This window comes from Coturnix japonica, chromosome 30 (assembly GCF_054131305.1).
Source record: "Coturnix japonica strain WE chromosome 30, WE-NBRP24, whole genome shotgun sequence".
NCBI classification, from domain to species: Eukaryota; Metazoa; Chordata; class Aves; order Galliformes; family Phasianidae; genus Coturnix; species Coturnix japonica.
In genome coordinates this window covers 853,370-871,118 of record NC_140692.1, presented here as the reverse complement: position 1 = coordinate 871,118, position 17,749 = coordinate 853,370, and the positions used below count along the sequence as shown (strand labels likewise).

At 38.6% G+C, this 17,749-nt stretch overlaps 1 long non-coding RNA gene across 1 annotated transcript in view; it reads left to right on the top strand.

Annotated features, from left to right (window-relative positions):
* Nucleotides 1-4,320: 4,320 nt before the first annotated feature.
* LOC146755748 (uncharacterized) overlaps nt 4,321-17,749 on the top strand; it is a 33,007-nt gene continuing 19,578 nt past the window's right edge. The window contains exons 1-3 of the long non-coding RNA XR_014937925.1: nt 4,321-4,728; nt 9,356-9,440; nt 10,740-10,957. This is a non-coding gene — a long non-coding RNA (uncharacterized LOC146755748). The remainder of the gene's footprint in view (nt 4,729-9,355; nt 9,441-10,739; nt 10,958-17,749) is intronic.

Genomic DNA, 17,749 nt, shown 5'->3' with positions numbered 1-17,749 from the left:
GCTCGCATTGCTGTAAAGTGGTAACCTGCTGTAGCTATTGTCTTCTTGGCTGTACACAACTTTCAAAAATATGGTCTAGGATGTCATTATTCTTTTCTTTGTGGTTCAGAAAAGGAATCCATTTTCTTTGATAAAAGACCCATTGATCTTTGTGATCTATAAATCATTCTTTCAAAAGAAGCCCTTTGAAATATCAATTCAAGGTATTCTCACAGAATATAACTTTATAGCTTTTTCTAGTGATGGAAGATAATCCTTGCGCCTATCAAAAAGGAAAATCCATACTATTTTTCATTGAATTTTGTGACTTTAGTTGAAGCTTTCTGAAGGCCCAACATTACCATCTCTAGCCTTGTATACCATATGAAGTCAAAGCCTTTGTGTCAAAACAGCATTTCCTTACCTCCAGCAGAGCTTGAGATAATTGAATTAAAAACAGGACTGTACGAAACAGCACTCCTCGCAGCACTGCAAAGGCTTAGCACCTTTCATGAGGAACACTTGTGCTGTGTGTGATTTCTTCCTATTTCTATTTTTATTTTATTTTATTTTATTTTATTTTATTTTATTTTATTTTATTTTATTTTATTTTATTTTATTTTATTTTATTTTATTTTATTTTATTTTATTTTATTTTATTTTATTTTATTTTATTGTCTTTTAAGGAACTGGTTTTCCATTACTGTAAACTGCTTTTAGGAGCCCTGATAAACTCTCTCCATAGGATGCGTTTCTTAGATGCCAGCTTGAAAGTGTCTTACATGCAGTGGAAATACCTGATCTTGCATAAACCTGTCCTGGACAAATCTGCCTCTACCAAGGCTACAGGCCAGGGTCTGCTAAGACTGTCGTATTTGGTGAAACAACTGGAGGGGAGGTGGTGAGTGAGTGGTGTCATCATGCTCTCACACCAGCTGTCAGTCCTGTAGCTATCAAGTTTTTTGGCATAAGGGTGCATTCATGTTTCTCCTTATGCAATAAAGGACTGAGACTTTTCTTTGTATAATCTGAAAACCATGGCCACATCTTCAAGGAAAGCACAATGTACGATAACAATGCTGGCTCTATTGCTAGTGGAGGCTAGAGAGCGGGCCTGGGGTGGCTGCCTTTCAGTGCTATAAGTAATGAGCAGTCCTTAAGTGAACAGTTTAGAATTCCTCAGAGACGTTCAGAAACCTGCTGCACAAACCAAGGAATAAACGCAATGCAGCTCTTTTACATAAATAATCCTTTCTGCTTCTAATCTTCTGATTTATTCCCGTGGTGGCATATTGTTTGCGGTGTTTATCTCAAGGGATTGCTATTGATCTCTATTGAAGTGCTGAGGAAATGCATTTATCTGCATGAACCTGTGTCACTGTAGAGGCGCTCTGTGTCTGAGTGTACAGTTCTCCTCTTCGTGGTGATCACGCCTTATCTTTATTTCTCTTTTCCCTCCTCAGTTTATCTTTTGGGTGGCTGGCGCAGAGCAGTGGAATGCTTGGTGTGGTTTGTGAAACTGATTTAGGAAGTCAGCAGTTCTTCTAGTCCAGATCTTACCTCTTCAGTCTGTGACCTGACTGTGGATATAATGTGATTTGGTTTGGTTTTTTTTTAATAACTTTCTCACAGAGACATCTATACTTCAAGCATGTTCAGTGAAATTGGGGCACTCAGTAGAGGAGGGGAGAAGATGGTAGTGAGGAAATACTACCCAAACTGCATCCTTATTGAAGCTAAATAGGGTATTCCCAAAGGTAGAGAAAAGGACCAAGATCTGAAAGTAGCTGGAGTGCCATGCAGAAGGGGGAGGATTTTGTAGCAAATGTGTCCCTCTGTCTGTATTCTCCTCTGAGAATGTGAGGTCTGAAGGATTCTTCAAAGAGCAGAGCCTTCATCACAGGGTTGTCTCGTCTAAAACTGCAGAATAGAGTGAGAAACCTCTTAGGTCTGGTCCTCAAATGAGAAGATTAAAGAGAAAACCACACTTCTATTTTTGTTCATTTGTCCTTCAACATTAGAAACAAGGCAAATGTTAGATTTCTGTTAATTTTTTTTTTTCCTGTTATTTTTTTTTTTAACCTGGCTTGTATTATAGGAAATGTCAAGGTAACTGACCAAAGCTTTGGTATCATTCCTATGGGTTTTCCTGCCCCTTGAAAAAGGCAACTGAGCAGTTTTTGTGAGACCTAACATCCTGAAGATCCAGATCCAGAGCAATCAGATATGTCTTTGCCCCATTGCACAGGCTGTCACAGCAGCTGGCTTCAGGGCCTTAGGCAAAAAAATCTCCTTGGTCTTCAGCAGGATGCTGTGGAAGGAGTCTGAACTCAGATGAGTTCCTTAAAATCACCCGTAGAGTTCTCCTTCACATTTCTGTAAGGAGTTCAGATGCCATTTCACTGTCTTCCTTGGGATAAGTCAGCTTTGCTGTGGAAATCAGTGAGGCAGGCCATATCCTTGCTAGTTGTTCTGCAGAACCAACCTGCTTGTTACTGTTGGCTGGGTGAATGGGATTTTGGAAAGATGCTTTATGTCTTTGAAGTATTTTTCTGGTTAAATATTGTTAATCGTCAGAACTATTCAGTTCTTAAGGTAATTTGTGGGTTTCTTTTTTTCTTTCTTTTTTATTTTTTATTTTCTTTAAATCCATTAAAGGCATGAAGTGGAAAAAATTCTTTGGTTCAAGATTATTCAATGTAATTAGAACAGTGTCACTCATCTTAGTAAAATCCTCTATAAAAGTGTTTTGTTTTTTTTCCCACTCTCGTTAAAACTTAAATCCATGATACATAGGAAAAGATACAAGTTATTGTTCATTTACTCTGTACCTCGCCATATAATATATTCCTAGAAATAGGAGGCTCTTGGTTTTAGTTTTATAAGTTGAATGCAGCTACTGCTACTATAGGTTGCTGCATGTATGGGAGGCCTGGAAGTGCTTTCTGCTGGTATCGGATTAACTACCTCTGTAATGTATGAAATCCTCATGTAAAGGATGGCTGTGCAAGAAGTGTGGCTGGGATGTGAAATATGGATTCACTGGACACCATTAGGCAAGGCAAGCTGCAACGTTATTATCTGCTTGTAGATTGTCTTTAATACCGGAATACATGTTGAGCATCCTTCTGGCCATCAACCAGATGCTGATTGTGACTTGTTGATTTCTCGATTCCAGCTTCAGCCATGGCATTCCAGGCTATGAGGAATAAGTTACTCTTACTACCAGTGCTCGGGATGATAAAGAAACTGTTATTGTTTTTCTTCTTCTCTGCTTTTGTCTTTAATTTGATTGCATAAAACCTTATTTTTCATTTTCTATTTTGTTCCTGTAGATCTCATGGTTCAGTGGAAAAGAAATCATGGGATGCTGCTTCCTTCTGCAAGCTCATCACTTTAAATTTTGATCATTCGAGTTAGTATTATTTCAAGGACTGTTCATTAATTAGGATTTGGATTGCCAAATGTGACATTGTGCCTTGTGTAATCATGTATCAACATATCAATGACTGTGCTGTTCAGCAAACTCTAATAGCCATTTTGGGCAGATAAAAATTACAATAGAAATTAAAAGCAGATTTAAGTAGTTTTATGCTTATGCTTTATGCTTATGGCTGCATATATCTAAATTTTCCAAGTGTTTCATTTGATTATTCTGGACTCATCTATTATTATTGAAAGATTTTTTCCCCCCTTTTCTATGCTTCTCATGACTTTTTTTTTTTTTTTTTTTAAGTATCACAATTTGTTCCTCTCTCTGTGTGATGAAGAGACCTCCTCCTAGTTTTCTTCACAAAAGTTTGGCTTGCTCTCCACTTGAATCCTAGGAATGAATTTCATTTGTAGCCTGAAGATCCATAATCATTCTTTGTCTACATAGCTCACACCCTGTCAGAGGCTGCTGTTTCTTACAAATTGCTGAATACCTGCAGTGTTTTGCCTTCTTTCTGTTTGTAATGATTGTGTAACAGCTTCCACCATTCCCTAAGTGCTATTACTGTAGTCTGTTCTCAGTTTGCTGTGCTCAGTCTTGCACTTCAACAAGCCTTTGATATTTCCAGTTGTCCCATGTGAAGTCTCCAACAGGCCTGATTTTACCTACCAAATACCCATTTTCCTTGGCTTTGTGAGTTACCACTCATCTGACAGTCTTTTAGATGGAACTCTATCCCTGTTCCTTAGTGAGGTTGGTGCACCTGGCTGGATTGCCAAAGAAGTTTAAAATGAAACTAGTATTTGGAGACATTTCTCCCGCTGTGCCATAAACTGAGGTTTCCTGTGAGCCCATGAGAGGTTATTAACAACAGGCAGTCATGGAAAAGTCTGTTTTGCAGGACACAAATAAGTTCTATGAAATATAGTCCAGTACATTATTATTACTGTGGAGCAAAGGAATCAGGTTTTATTTGTATGATCTGGAAGCTTTGGTTTTTGGCTGGATAGAATGACTGGAAGATACTGGGAGAAGCTAAATACCAGTAATAAACACTCTTCTTTAGTGCTTTGAGCTTGTATTATATTTTTCTGTATGTTTGTCTGTTTGATATGATTGTCATAACTCAAATCCATTTGTTCTTAGGTGTTTAGGAACTGCTGTGAGCAGCTACAAGTATCATCCATTTATTTGCTCTCCTACAGGAAGATGTGTAAGAATACGAAGTTGCCCGAAAGAGACCTTTCCTGAAGAACTGATTTTGGTTCTCACTCTACAATGTGACAAAGCCACCTTCCTAAGACCTTCATCTACAGGTAATATAACATCAGCTGAGTCCATGGTGCTGCTGTTAGATGCAGCCAAATTGAAAATGTATCATAACTAACAATGCACATTGTACATCAGCATACTGAATACATGCATATGACACAGTCTGTAGCTTGGGATCTCTGGATTCCACAGGTTGGAGTATTGGGCACCATCACAGGTTGTTTACTCACCTGTATGTAATGTATGCTCACTATTTAGCAAATATGATAAATCTGGTATCAAGTTCAATGATATGGTTGGTTGAGGGAATCAGGCTCAAAGAAGAAGAAATGGTATCAAAACCAGCTGTAATTCTGAAGTGCTTTTGGGGTCCTACAGTTGATAGTTTCTGAAGTGCCCAAGCAGCAGGTTGTTTTTGTTTACTTTAAAGCTTGTTGCCTTCTGATTATTTTCTTTCTCTGGTCACTTTTTCTTAAAGGGAAATAATCTGAGTACCAGGTTTACCCACTGTATTTGTTTGTGCTTAGCTTCTTTGCCTTGTTCATGTCTTTGCTTGAGGGGAATGTTGTCTTTGGACTGACTAGGTACTTAGATATTTCTCCTATGTTAGACAAAATATTGTATCCTTTACAGGGTGGGGAGTGCTACCATTTAAGACGATGGAATCAGTCTGTTCCAAAACTGTTTTATATGCATTAGGATCAAGTTAAAGAAGTTTTTTTTTCTGTTGCTATGACCAAACTGTTTCGGTAGCTTTGGACCATTTGCATCCTCATCTTTGTATATTGTCATTCTGAAGTCAGTGTTTCTACTGCAACACTGGAACTTTTACAGATTTTGTATTGAGAAACTCTTCCTCAGTCTGGGAACGTATTTCTTGTACAGTCCAAATTATATTCACAAATAACTTGCCTTTGTGCGAGCCCCTACCACCTCCGTGCCTCAGCATGCACCGTACTTTTACAGGATGAATACATTAAAATGCTTAGGCATTCACGGCTGACATTTGTTCTGTTTAATTGAAATAATTTCATCACCTTCTAAACTAAGCTTTTATGACACATCAAAACTTTGGAACATTCTATTTTCAATTATTTATAAGCCTTACAATATATTTCTAAATTTCTAGTTTAGTTGTCTCAAATCATGTTTTTATGTTTTCTCATAACAGCCTGCTCTTCATCTTAAGAATGCTGTCTAACCTCTAGCTTTCTAGAAAATGTGTCTCCTATGAGCTGTAGGATGAATACACAACACAATCCACTCCATTAAAATGCACACACCATAACAATGCTAAGCTTTTGATGCAGGAGTGCTTTCAAGAAACCCGTGTTTCTTTGTGCTATAACATGTCCATTGCTGAAAGTGGTCTAGTACCTAGAGCTGCCTAAATGAAGATTGTGTTGTAGCTCGACTATATTACAATGACAGTAAATGAAGGACATACTTTGTATTCACTTACCGTGGTTTTTTTTCCAATTTACTGAAATCATGGAAGTATTTATGGTTAGGTTACCTTAACTGAATGGTATATAAGCCCACTATATGGTGGTACATCTATTCTAAGAGTCTAATTGAATAAAGTAGGAAAACAGGGTAAGAGTTTATTGACAGAAGAGTGGTTCTGTGTTCACAGACTTCTGCACCATCTTGTCTTATTAACTGAAATGTTGTTTCCCTAGCATATAGCTGTTCTATAGTTGTCTTAATCATTTTGCTCTGTAGCCTCTAACAGCGCCCTCAATGTGCTATTAGCAGCAGGGTCGTTCTGTAAATGAATAAGACAAAATATCTGTTTTTTTTCCTTTTTCCGGTGAAATTTCTCTGCCTACACAAGTTCTGTGTCCCTGGGAGCTGCAAGGAGTCAATCTTTGGTTCAGGTTGGGAGGAGTTTTATTTCTTTTTTTTTCTTCCTCCTTTTTAAATGTAGTTCAGCCAGCCACTTGGAAGGTGAAGATAAGAGAGCACTGAGGTTGTCTGCAGACTCAAGTCACGAGGACTTGTAGGCTTCTCTCTCTGCTCACAATATAGTGTTGCAGCGGGCACTTCTTGGGATCCATGATGAAGGTGTATATTTGATTCTAGTTTCAGTGCTTTTCTCTTGGTTTCTGAAGCTGTGTTCTTGCTAAGCAGGAAGGTGTTTTTGTAGTGTTAGAATTAGCAATCAGTGTTGGAACTAATACCTTTGCTGTGAGCTGGGCAAGAGTGCTTCAGAAATAGCGCGTGGTTGTCATTAAATGCAGTGAAATGCGGCAGTGTCTTCTAAAAAAATTAACTTCCAGGATTTCCTGTGGAGCTGACTATTTTCTTGATCTTCATGTAAGTGCTCAGAATTAGTGCTCATAAAAAGATTTTAGTACTAATCCTCCTGTAGGTTCCTTTGAAATACAGTGTTAACTTTTTTTTTCTTTACTCCCGTAAAAGTTCTTAATGTGCCTCCTACGCTTCTTTCAGTGAACACACAGCCTCTGATTTATTAATGCACAACGTGTCCCAGAAATCAGTTTAACTGATTCCCATCCATCATTCAGCACCATTTCTTCTATTATGTTGCAGAGCGGGTGTCTTTGAAGCCCTATTTTGTATACACTGGGTGATAGTTCCGTCTAACTTTTCTGAAAAAGAGATAGAACTCACCAGTTTTATTATTTATGATTGAAGGGTGCATTAGTAAGAGCAGAGCCAGAAACCTACTTTCCATAAAAATGTTGAATACTGTTTTTCAGAAGCTGCCTTTCATTTACGCTTCTTAAGTTTTAGGAAATAAATTTAATGATCAAGAAAGGACTGACAACACCAGTTCAAACAATGTTTAAGGCCAGGTCTGTGTACAAAAGCAAGGTCTGCAATCATACATTGTGCATTACGAATTAATCTAAACCGGAAATGTTATTTCTTGAAGGCCTGGAGCAAAGACGATATTTATTCCAGGCAAGTACCTTCTGTTCTGCCATGTTGTGTCTGTCCATTGCTCTTAGCTGCCTGTCATCTCTGCTGAATGCAAAATACATTGATTGTCACTTCTGCCCTCTGACATTATTGAAGCCTAAATAGAAGGATGTAGAGCTAGTATTTGTTATGCTACATCAGCCATAACATACTTCCTGTACCAAAACAGTCTCGTAGTATCTGATGTTCAAAAGTAAGCAATGTCAGGGAAACAAAGACAAGCCCATCACTTGGGGACTTGTTTTATTAGCCTCCTCTAGCTAAATACTCCCTGACCTACATCTGGAGCTTGTCTGCAATTAGGAAATAACTATGTCTGCTGTGTTGAGCAAATCAGGAGAGAAGCTCTCAAAACAAGTGAGCAGTGGGTTATGCCTAAGCTGGGGATATTTAAGGCAGAATCCTGAAGTTCACATTCAAGCACGGAAAGTGAGTGACGTGGTAACTTTCTGGTGTGCAATCCTACACCCTGGTCAGAAAGGTGACTGAAAGCAGCCCTCTGTGGGTTTGCTGATGGAAAAGCTGAGTTACCAGACTTTGATCCATAATCAGCACCATTATTCACTGAGACGGTTGGGATGGCCCATGTTAGAGTCAGGCAGTCTCTAATCTTTAAGTAGGAAGTTTGCAAAGCCTTGGATCAGTTACATTCTGAGTAGGAATAAGCTCTGTTTTTTTGTGGGGATTGAATATCAGTAAGACTCCACCAGCAGGGCTCCCCTTTGCTCCCACAGTGAGGTGGTGTCCACAGCTCTGTTACCTTTTCCCACATTTCATGGTGTCAATGTGGAGTTTTTAACAATCAGCAGCACTTAAGTTAGCTAAGAGGCAGGCAGTGTGTTGGCACTGCCAAGAATGTCAGCAAGCAGTTTGTGGCCACCCCACATAATTGACACATCAGTGCGTTATTCAGAGTTTGCTCCGTACAAACTGTTAAACAATGAGTTAGGATTGCCAGCAAGGATAGTCAGTTTGGGAGTATGAAAATGTGTGCATCAGCATCTCTAAAATAAGAGAAGAAGAAGCAGCTTTGAGTCTGGGAAAGATTTACAGGTAGGCAGCACCCACTTGCTTTAATTAAGACTGAAAGAGAAGAGCTGAAGGTGACCCGTAGGGGTATAAATGAAGCTGGTGTGTGTAGTAGCAGAATAGGGATTAAAAGACCTGAGGAAGGGAACTGACTATCAGTGTTTGCTAGTGAGGAAGAGGAACCTGCAGCTTTTGGATGAGTACAGAGCTCTTCACTATTCAGTAAGAACCCAAACAGATTGAATGCAGTTTCCTCCTTTCTGGCTAAACAAAGACTGATGGAATATTACAATAAACTTCAGCCTTTTACTGCTTTAGTCAGTATAAAATTATAGAGAACAGGTCAGCCCTGTGAGTGCAGAGGAAATAGGTCAGGGGTAAAGCATATGAACAATAGCATCTCCATTTTCATAAGATATATTATTCCTGTTTTGAGGCAGATTCTGGTCTTTGTGAAGTGCCAGAGGGCATCTGTTGTGAACTCTGGAACAGGTAGATGAATGGTGGCTGAATTTAACTAATATAAGGAAGCCTTCATTAACTAATGAACTGAATAAGAACAAACAAAGAGAAACTGAGCTTGAATAACTCAGCTTCTCCTCTGAAAAGAAGAACAATGGCATGGAAATCAAATAACATACTCCTTACGTGGGAATAAATTTCTGGCCAGTCAGTCCTTGATTTGTTTTCCAGGTTGTACCCGTGCTGGCAAGCTTCATTTCTCATGAGTTGCTGGTAGTTGCTGGCTCTGGGATTCGTGGGTGGTTTATGCCAGAAGGTGAGTCCCAGTCTTGGCATTTGAGCTCTGTGTTCCACATGCAATGTAGTTGTCAGCATTTGGGCTCATGACCTTATTCTGACTGACATATCTTGTCCTATGCCCTGGAAAACCCATATGTGCACAATCCACTGTCAAACAGAGTTCATAGAGAGGACACGTTATTCATATAAACCTTGTTTTGAAATCTTTGGTCTTTGCCCTTTACCTGTTTATCTGTAAGTTTATTTACAAGACTGCTCTGTGTCCATTTGTGTCTAGATGATAAGTGACAAAATCAGATCTCACTTAAGGCTTACACTTGTTTACTTCTAGAAGATGGTGTGATATAGGTGCTAGGAGAGGTGAATCTATTGTAAAACAAAACAAAAATATTTCATTCAAAATTGAGCTTAGATACTTTCTTCTTGTAGTTCAGACTCTTTTACAAGGAATACAAATATGCAATCAGGTAATAGTGCAATCAGTGTCCTAATCAAAGTCAGGGGTCACTTGCTAGATGATCTCTTCGTTTGACACAAGTAGTAGGTGGCCAGATAGATAGTAGAGGACAGACAATTGCTATAGATAAAGAAACAATACAACCAAAATCAATTCAAACTTTTTTACTCTTATGACAGCAATATGAGTCATGCTGAAAAAACCTTCACAGCACACCTTTGTTTTGTTTTTTTTTTTTCCCTGGTAAATGTTTCAAAGGCTGAATATGAAATTTGGGTACAATTATTATTCCATTAAAAATAAAGATGTACTGCATCTGATTTCACTGTGTATCCAAACAGTTTTTAACATTTTTTTTTTTTTTTTCCAGAACAAAATTGCACCAAGTAAATTTGTGCTAGAAACTTGCACTTTACACAGAAAGAAACATTATTTTCTGGGCTGAGTGTACAGATGCTGCTGCTTTGGTACACGTGAAGTTCTTTTGTGTTTTATAGTCAAGTGTGTGATTTTTTTTTTTTCCACGTAGATGTACTTTTCTTTTGAAATGCCATAAAAATGTATTTTCTCCACTTCCAAAGAAAGATCAACAAGTATGTGATGCACTGACATGTCAGCAGTTACACAGGATAATTTTCCATGAAATGGATGCTAATTAAACTTGAATCAAAATGAATTTGAACTAGAACTTGCCTTCTGGTGGGTGAAGCATGTAACAAAAGTAATAGCCTATGAAAAAATGGGACACGTGTATGAAGGTTTTTCTTTTGTGGTGTGGCACTCAGGAAAATACTCTTCATGTTGTGGAATTTCACGGTGCAGTGGTTGGTAAGTTTCTCTCTATTTCATTCCCCATAGATACTCTTGAAGCAGAACTGCTGAGTCACAGCCTGCACCAGTGACGGAGCTCCTGGTGGGAAGGCAGGGCCTACCCAGGGGAGCTTAAGTGCATGTAATGTGTCTGAGTGATTGGAAGGGCTGGAGCCAAGATCTACCCTTTCCAACACCTCATTTGAGGGTTGGTGAAGGTGAGGATATCTTGTTGGAGATTCCTGTATACCTGAGGCCTTCTCAAAGTAAGTAGCTACTTTTCTTTATTTCTGTGTCTGCTGTGTTTGAGCAAATCCTCACTTGTTGCAGCCTGTGATCTTGCTCCTCTGCTGTTGTAGTTGTGCTTTCTGTTGTGTTACAGCCCTAAATTGTGCTCTTAGTCTGTGGTAGCTCTATGGGCTTTTTCCAGACCTTATTTAAAAACAAATGGAAAATGGGCAAAGTGGGTGTGAGAGTCAGACGAAAAAGTTTGGGTTTCACAGTGTCAACAACATGTATTGCCTCCTTTGGATTCCTTGACAGGTGACAAAAGATCAGAATTTCTATATTCTTCGCTGCACTATTTGTTACAAGGCTATACTACAAAAGGAGAACTGTGGTTTCTTTTTCCTATTTCCATTTCTTTTCTTCCTGTTCATTAAACTTCTCTTTGTAGAACATAGTTTATCAACTGGATGTATATGAAAGGATGCAGCCTTTTCAGCCAGAAATTTGACTCAAGCACTGCTGTTGAGAGGAGAATGCCAGTTGTGCTTGACAACTTAGTACCCTGTTGAGTGTGGAGTAGCTTTTGATTAGTTTTAGTTTTAATGTAGGCATTCTGCAGGTGAGAGGAGGTTCATGTAGAATCAAGGTAAATGTTTTTGAAAGGCTGTTTCATTTCATCAAGCAGCAATAATAAACTTGCAATTGTTGCATATATATTTCTAGGCAAGTCAGTAATTTGCTTCCAAAGTGATTTGGTTATGTTTGGCCACTCATAATGAAAAGCCTTATTCTGATTAATCTACAGCACATGTCAATTAATCTCTTGTGTAAGACTGAACTATAGTGCCTAATGTGGTTCTTCAAAGTGATAACCCTCTTATGCTTTGCTAAAAAAGTACTTGTCTTTGCAGTTCTGAAATAGATTAAATTAAATTTCACATTGTTGCTGTGAAGAGAGGAGGTAGGAAGAGCCCAGTCTCATAGAATCATAACTGGAAAGCAGTTTTGCTCTTCATGAACACTCTTGTAACCTCACTGTACTAACCTATGGGCAGAACCTAAAGGAAATGACATAAAATCCAATTTAACTTCAGACTCTTTCATTTTATAAGCAAGAAGAATTTGTGAATCTGCATAGATGCAATTGAACAAAATATGTAATGCAAGCCCTTTTTCATTGACTTAATTTAACCAATTTCAGCCACGTGTCAAATCACATGAGGGGGATGCTCTAGAAACTAGTAAAGTCACAAACCTCTTAACTAATCTTGTTGATGCTAATTTAAATTCTTGTAATAAATTTCTATTATAAAAATATCAGAGGGAAATAGGAAATGCTGGTACATAATGCTCAGGAGATATGAAAACTAGTCTGATTGGCTGGGAAACTTGTGCCTTTCAAAATTCCACACTTACGAGCAGTCCTATGAATGTTTTGGTCAGTTGCTGGCATTTAATGAAACCTGCAGAATTCATGGCATCTGTAAGAGTCCCACATTGCATTAGTTGATGATGGGGCTTGGGCCAACAGGCTCAGTGTCTCTGGATGATGGATCTCAGGTTGAAAATCACTGTGCTCGCTCACCCTTCTGATCATCCTGGACGTCAGATTCATGGGAAATCAAAGTTGCTTTGTTATGCTCATTTCTGAATGGAAACGCTTTGCATGCCTCTCATGTCTACATCTGGGCTTTGGGTCAGATGCTTTGCACACTCAAGATTTCATTCAGTAGCTGTGGCAGAGTGCATCATGTTAGGTTTTCATTCGTCAGTCCTGGGTGCTTGAAACTGTAAGGAAGAGCCATTCTCACAATATGAGTGAGAAACCTGAAGTTGTGGGGTCCTCAGCACATCAGCTGCAGCTGACTAGCTAGTTAAAGATAATCTGGTCTTTCTAATTTAAAAATGTAGTGTAAGATGATAAGTTAAAGGGAACACTGTTACGGTTGTACATGACGCTAGAATAGATTTGTCCTCAGTGCTGTTACAAAACAAGTCTCCACAAACAAATTTTAGTGTCTCATTAAAGACTGCTTTATTGAGAGCATAGTGAACAATGGATATTTAAGGTTATTTTTTGAGAGCAGAAATAATTTACGTTTAAAGAAAACTTTGACTTTATTTCTTGACCATCTTAAGCTATAAATCTTAAGCTGTGTTTTACTTGCTCTGTTATTACCAGAAATGCAGTGTAGTAAAACATGAAGTACTCAAACAAAACCCCGCAAACATTATTGAAGTCTTATATGGGCACTTAATGTTGAAACATCTTTACTACCAGTTTATAGACACTTAAAATATCATTGTCCTATAAGGTCAATTGCTCTTGCAACTTCACTAATGGCAGTTACACTGCCTACCCTGTATTGCATTAAATCTTCATGTACTTATTTAGAGTCATGTGCTTCTTCCACTTTCAATGCTCTTACATATGTTATAGGAATCAGAACTTTTAAAGCAGGCTTTTAAAAATCGGATGTAACTTTTAAATCATATGTGCCTTCCTTTTGTTTATTTCTAGAGCTGTTAGAGACACAAATGAAAATGCTTTTGTAATATAATTGATGTCTGACTATAACATGAATCTTGTCATATTCAACTTTTACCTCTGTTCTTGTACTTGTATCATTCTGCTCTTTTAGCAGAATTGAAGAGGATAGTGTCTGGTCTTGATAGCTTGGGTACAAAAAGGGATCTATGGCGAGTCCTAAATGAAATCATTTATCTGCTTTAAAACTATACTTCAAGGACTGTTATGCCTTCAGCAGAGATTTGCAGGGGAGGGGAAGAGATCAGAAGGAAAAACTGAAGCGATGGGTCATCATGACATACTTGCGTACAAGCATCAATAAATACACTTCTTAGGGGCAGTTGCTGGTACGTCTTCCTCCCAAATATGAGTACAGAGGTATGGTGTCTGCCAGCACCCACTGGGCAGCTCAACACACAGCTACATGCCACACACACTCAGGAGAATGCACAAAAGGTAATTTATGTAGGCATAAATATATGTACCGAGAATATAATTCCTTAGGAGCAGGCAAGCTGATTGTTTGATTCAAATTGTTTCTTAATTGAAACACAAAACAGCTCCTCTTTAATCTTCAGAGTACTTGAAATCATGTCTAGCTGGGAATATATGAACAACAGTATATGAACTGCATCTTTGAGGAATGATGTCTCTACTTTTTTCCAGTAACAGATGCCATTTGGATTAACAAATAGGGATTCTCCTCACAGCAGCAGTATCTGATGGGGTTATCAAATTCTCTGAAACTAAAGAGAATGTGACAGTGACATCAATCAGATGTTATTGCTGCACATACAAATTCATTTGCTAGCCCAAGTGGTAGTTCATTTTTGTGCAGCTGGGAAATTCCTTTCAAGATTTGGTAATAGCTCAGCAGTGTGTATGAGTGGATTTGTATACATAAATGACATATATGGGTGCTATGGCAGCAGTACAAAGCCATACAAATCTGGAGCTGTTTGTTCCTGATTTGAGGCTTTCCATCATCAGAGCTTTGTCTTTTTGGCCTGTGTTAAACATGGGGCGCATAACATCAAGTTGAAACTTGCCGTGGTAGATTCACAGATGTTTCACCTATGTATTTGTTAAATTAAATGTAGGTCTGTAGTGACAAATTTCAGTCTTGATTAAACCTACGTCGGATTATAGTCTGGTGCTGCAGTTTTCACGTTCATTTTGTAGTGGAGTAGGTATCAGGCTTAAAACCTTAACTTATATCCATAATATTTAGAGGATGTTCAACACTAGACTTCTGTTATAACATTGCCTTTATGGTTTTAAATGGTAATTGCCCTAGTGGCTATTTTATGCACTCAAGTATAAGTGCTCTATATGTGTATAATACCTGGATTTAAGAGTTGTCTTTGTTCAGAGCCATATCAGGCATAGCAACAGCTCCTGTGGGTCAAAAGCTTTTGCCTTTTGAATACCCTCCGTGCCTCTCTGAGTTGACCTTCTCTTAGGAAATAGGTTCACAATAGGGCTGAAACGTCCTGCATGCATTTCTCATTTCGTAGTGGAGCATTGCAACTGCTATGTCCTCTTGGGCTTTGAGCTTTGAAGAGCTCCTCTTCCTTATGGCTGCTTTTAGACAAGAAAAAATATGCCAGCAGACTCTATATCTGTGCGTTAGCACTCCATGTACTGCATTCCCTTTCTGGGCTGTTGCATTAATTTCACAGTGTTTTCCAATATCTAGTAGCTCTGAATCAAAAGAATCTTGGTCTTTTCTGTTTCTAGCAGTTCTGGATTTAGAACAGTCTAGAAATTAAACGATGTCCTAATCTTTCCTTAGTGGCAAATGAGGGAAGAGTACTTGTCTGTGTGGGCATGGCCAAATTGTGGCACTGGGACTTACAGTCCTGATGTTAATCCATGGAGAGAACATCCTCCTATCCACACTGTTATTGGGCCATGAGAAATTAGTTTATTATGAACAGGATTTAGGAAAAAAAATTAATGAGGTGTCATTAAAATATATATATATATATATACACATATATATTTTTTCTTAAAGCACCCTGTAAAGTAAAAGCATGAATTCAGTTTGTTTGTGGAGCAGAGGCATCTCGATATGTATTCGCACTTGTTAATGAAGGGGGACAGCTGCCTGGAGATGCAGAAATTGTAGTTGAAAGGAACTCTGAGAAACACTTATAAGTGTATGTCTATGTATTTTTAGATAGTCTTTTGTACAGATTTGTATCTATTCACTGTAAGAGAAACGCTATCCTTTTACAGTCTCCATTGAGTGGTATTGGCTTTGAAAGGTATATTCCACCCCTGCTTTGTTCACATATGCACATTATTTCTATTTTAAGGTTTGCTGTGAGTAAAAGCAATCACTGGGTAGGATTCATCTCCTTACAACTATGTCTCTTTAGAGTCAGTGGAGATCACATCAGGACAGTCAGTAGATTCTCGAGTGCAATTCCTGCTATCTTAAAGCAACACTTAAATAGGTCAGATTAATTGTGCCTGAGAGGTTTATTTCTTTCCACTGATTATGGAGGGAGAGTAGATGTTTGTATCACAGTCATCAGCTCTGAAGCTCAGTGATGTGCAGCCCACCTGTGGTGTCAGCACAGAGTGGTTCCTGCAGTGAGGTGCTTCCCATCTACTGGCCTCCCGCTCTGCATTTCTGTGGTTCTGCTTTCCTGCACACCAGTATGATTTTTGCCTTGACATTAGAGTTCATAGATGTGAAAATGTAGTCTCCAGATGTTTTAATTCTGCCTGTCAGCACAAGAACCACATTCTAAAACACTTCATTTGACATAATGCATAGGAGAGAAGTGGAGGTGCTGTAGGAGACTTTGTCAAATGGGTCCTTTGCTGTTACAACTAGGGCAAGTTAGCCCTGTTTTGAGCATGGTTGGATTATGCAACCTCCAAAAGCCTCTTCCAGTCTGGTTAATTCTATGACTCTTCATCCAGAGTTTTTCAAATTCATGGTTATTAGTGGCAGGTTTTAAGTTGGGCAATCTGTCTTTTAACAGGTCATAACATAGCAGCCAGTCTTGGGCCTGTACCTTGCTATCTGACCTATTCCTGGGGCTGGATGAGGAGAGCTGCCTGGATTTTCTCCATGAAGTTAGGCAGGATCTTCTGTAGGTACTCAGCAGAGCATTGCTTGGCAAACTTTTTTTCCCCTTTCCTTCCTCTACAAAGAATAAGTATATAGAATAAAGTGAAAGAAGATATTTTTCTGTTCTGCTAAGGCAATTTTGTAAGACTTGGCGTGAGTATCCTGGGAGTCTAAGCTAAAGATGGTGAACATATGGGAAAGCCCAGGAGGAAGCACAGAGTTTTAGTTTTCAAACCTTACTCTTGGATTGCTACAGTAATGTAATGAAAGGACATTAAATGAGCTGAAGTTATTAAACCCTAAAGGTTACAGAGTCCTATTGGGGGCCACATTCAAAATGTAATTAAACCAAGTCCAGATATTTTAATTTCTAGCTGGAGATTTACACAACATAAGTAAATTCTTCTTCCAATTCAAAACTTTATTGAAAATAAGCTTGTTAATTTGTTTATTTCTCTCTAGCAGTAACTGAATAGACATTGTTTAGAGCCACTTGGCTCTAGTAAAACAGTAGGTACCAGTATCAAAGAGTCATGGTTCAAATCAGATCATGTATCTGGGAAAACAGATGCTTGCACTCTGCTATTAAAGTCTCACTCCCCCAAAACCATGTAGTCTGCAAATGGTTATCCATTCTGATCCTCCAAGGCTCTCCCTGCCTGTTGTTCCAGATGGTCCATTGCTGGTATAATGCTCTCCATTACAGTGTGTGAGAGAACAGTGGTCCTAGAACTGTTAATTCTGCTTATTAGGAATATAGGATTACACTTATAAGAGGTTGTTTCCATCTAAAACATTCCGATTTCATTGTAAAATGAACTTGAGTGAGTTTAACTCTTCAAGAACACTATATTTAAAAAACAAAACACAAGAACAACAGCAACAAAAAGTTCACCAAACATGAACACCACTGAGAAAAATCCTTAAAACAAGCCAAAATCCAAAACCAAGGACATATCTTTATGGATTTGACTTGGCTTCCTATTGCTGGATTGGCTCAGCTTTTAGTAGTCCCTTCTCTCCTTCTGTCTGACTAGCTGCTCTTCTCTGAAGGAGTCGGATTGGCTCTGCTATCTATTTTCCTCAGGGAGAAAGCTGGCATGTGGTTCAGGTGCCTTGTGCTGCAGTTTGCAGGTCTGTGCTGGAAAGCTGACTCTTGAGATTACCTGGGTGAAAAAGAAGACGTCACTCCCTCTGCCCCACATCAGTTTA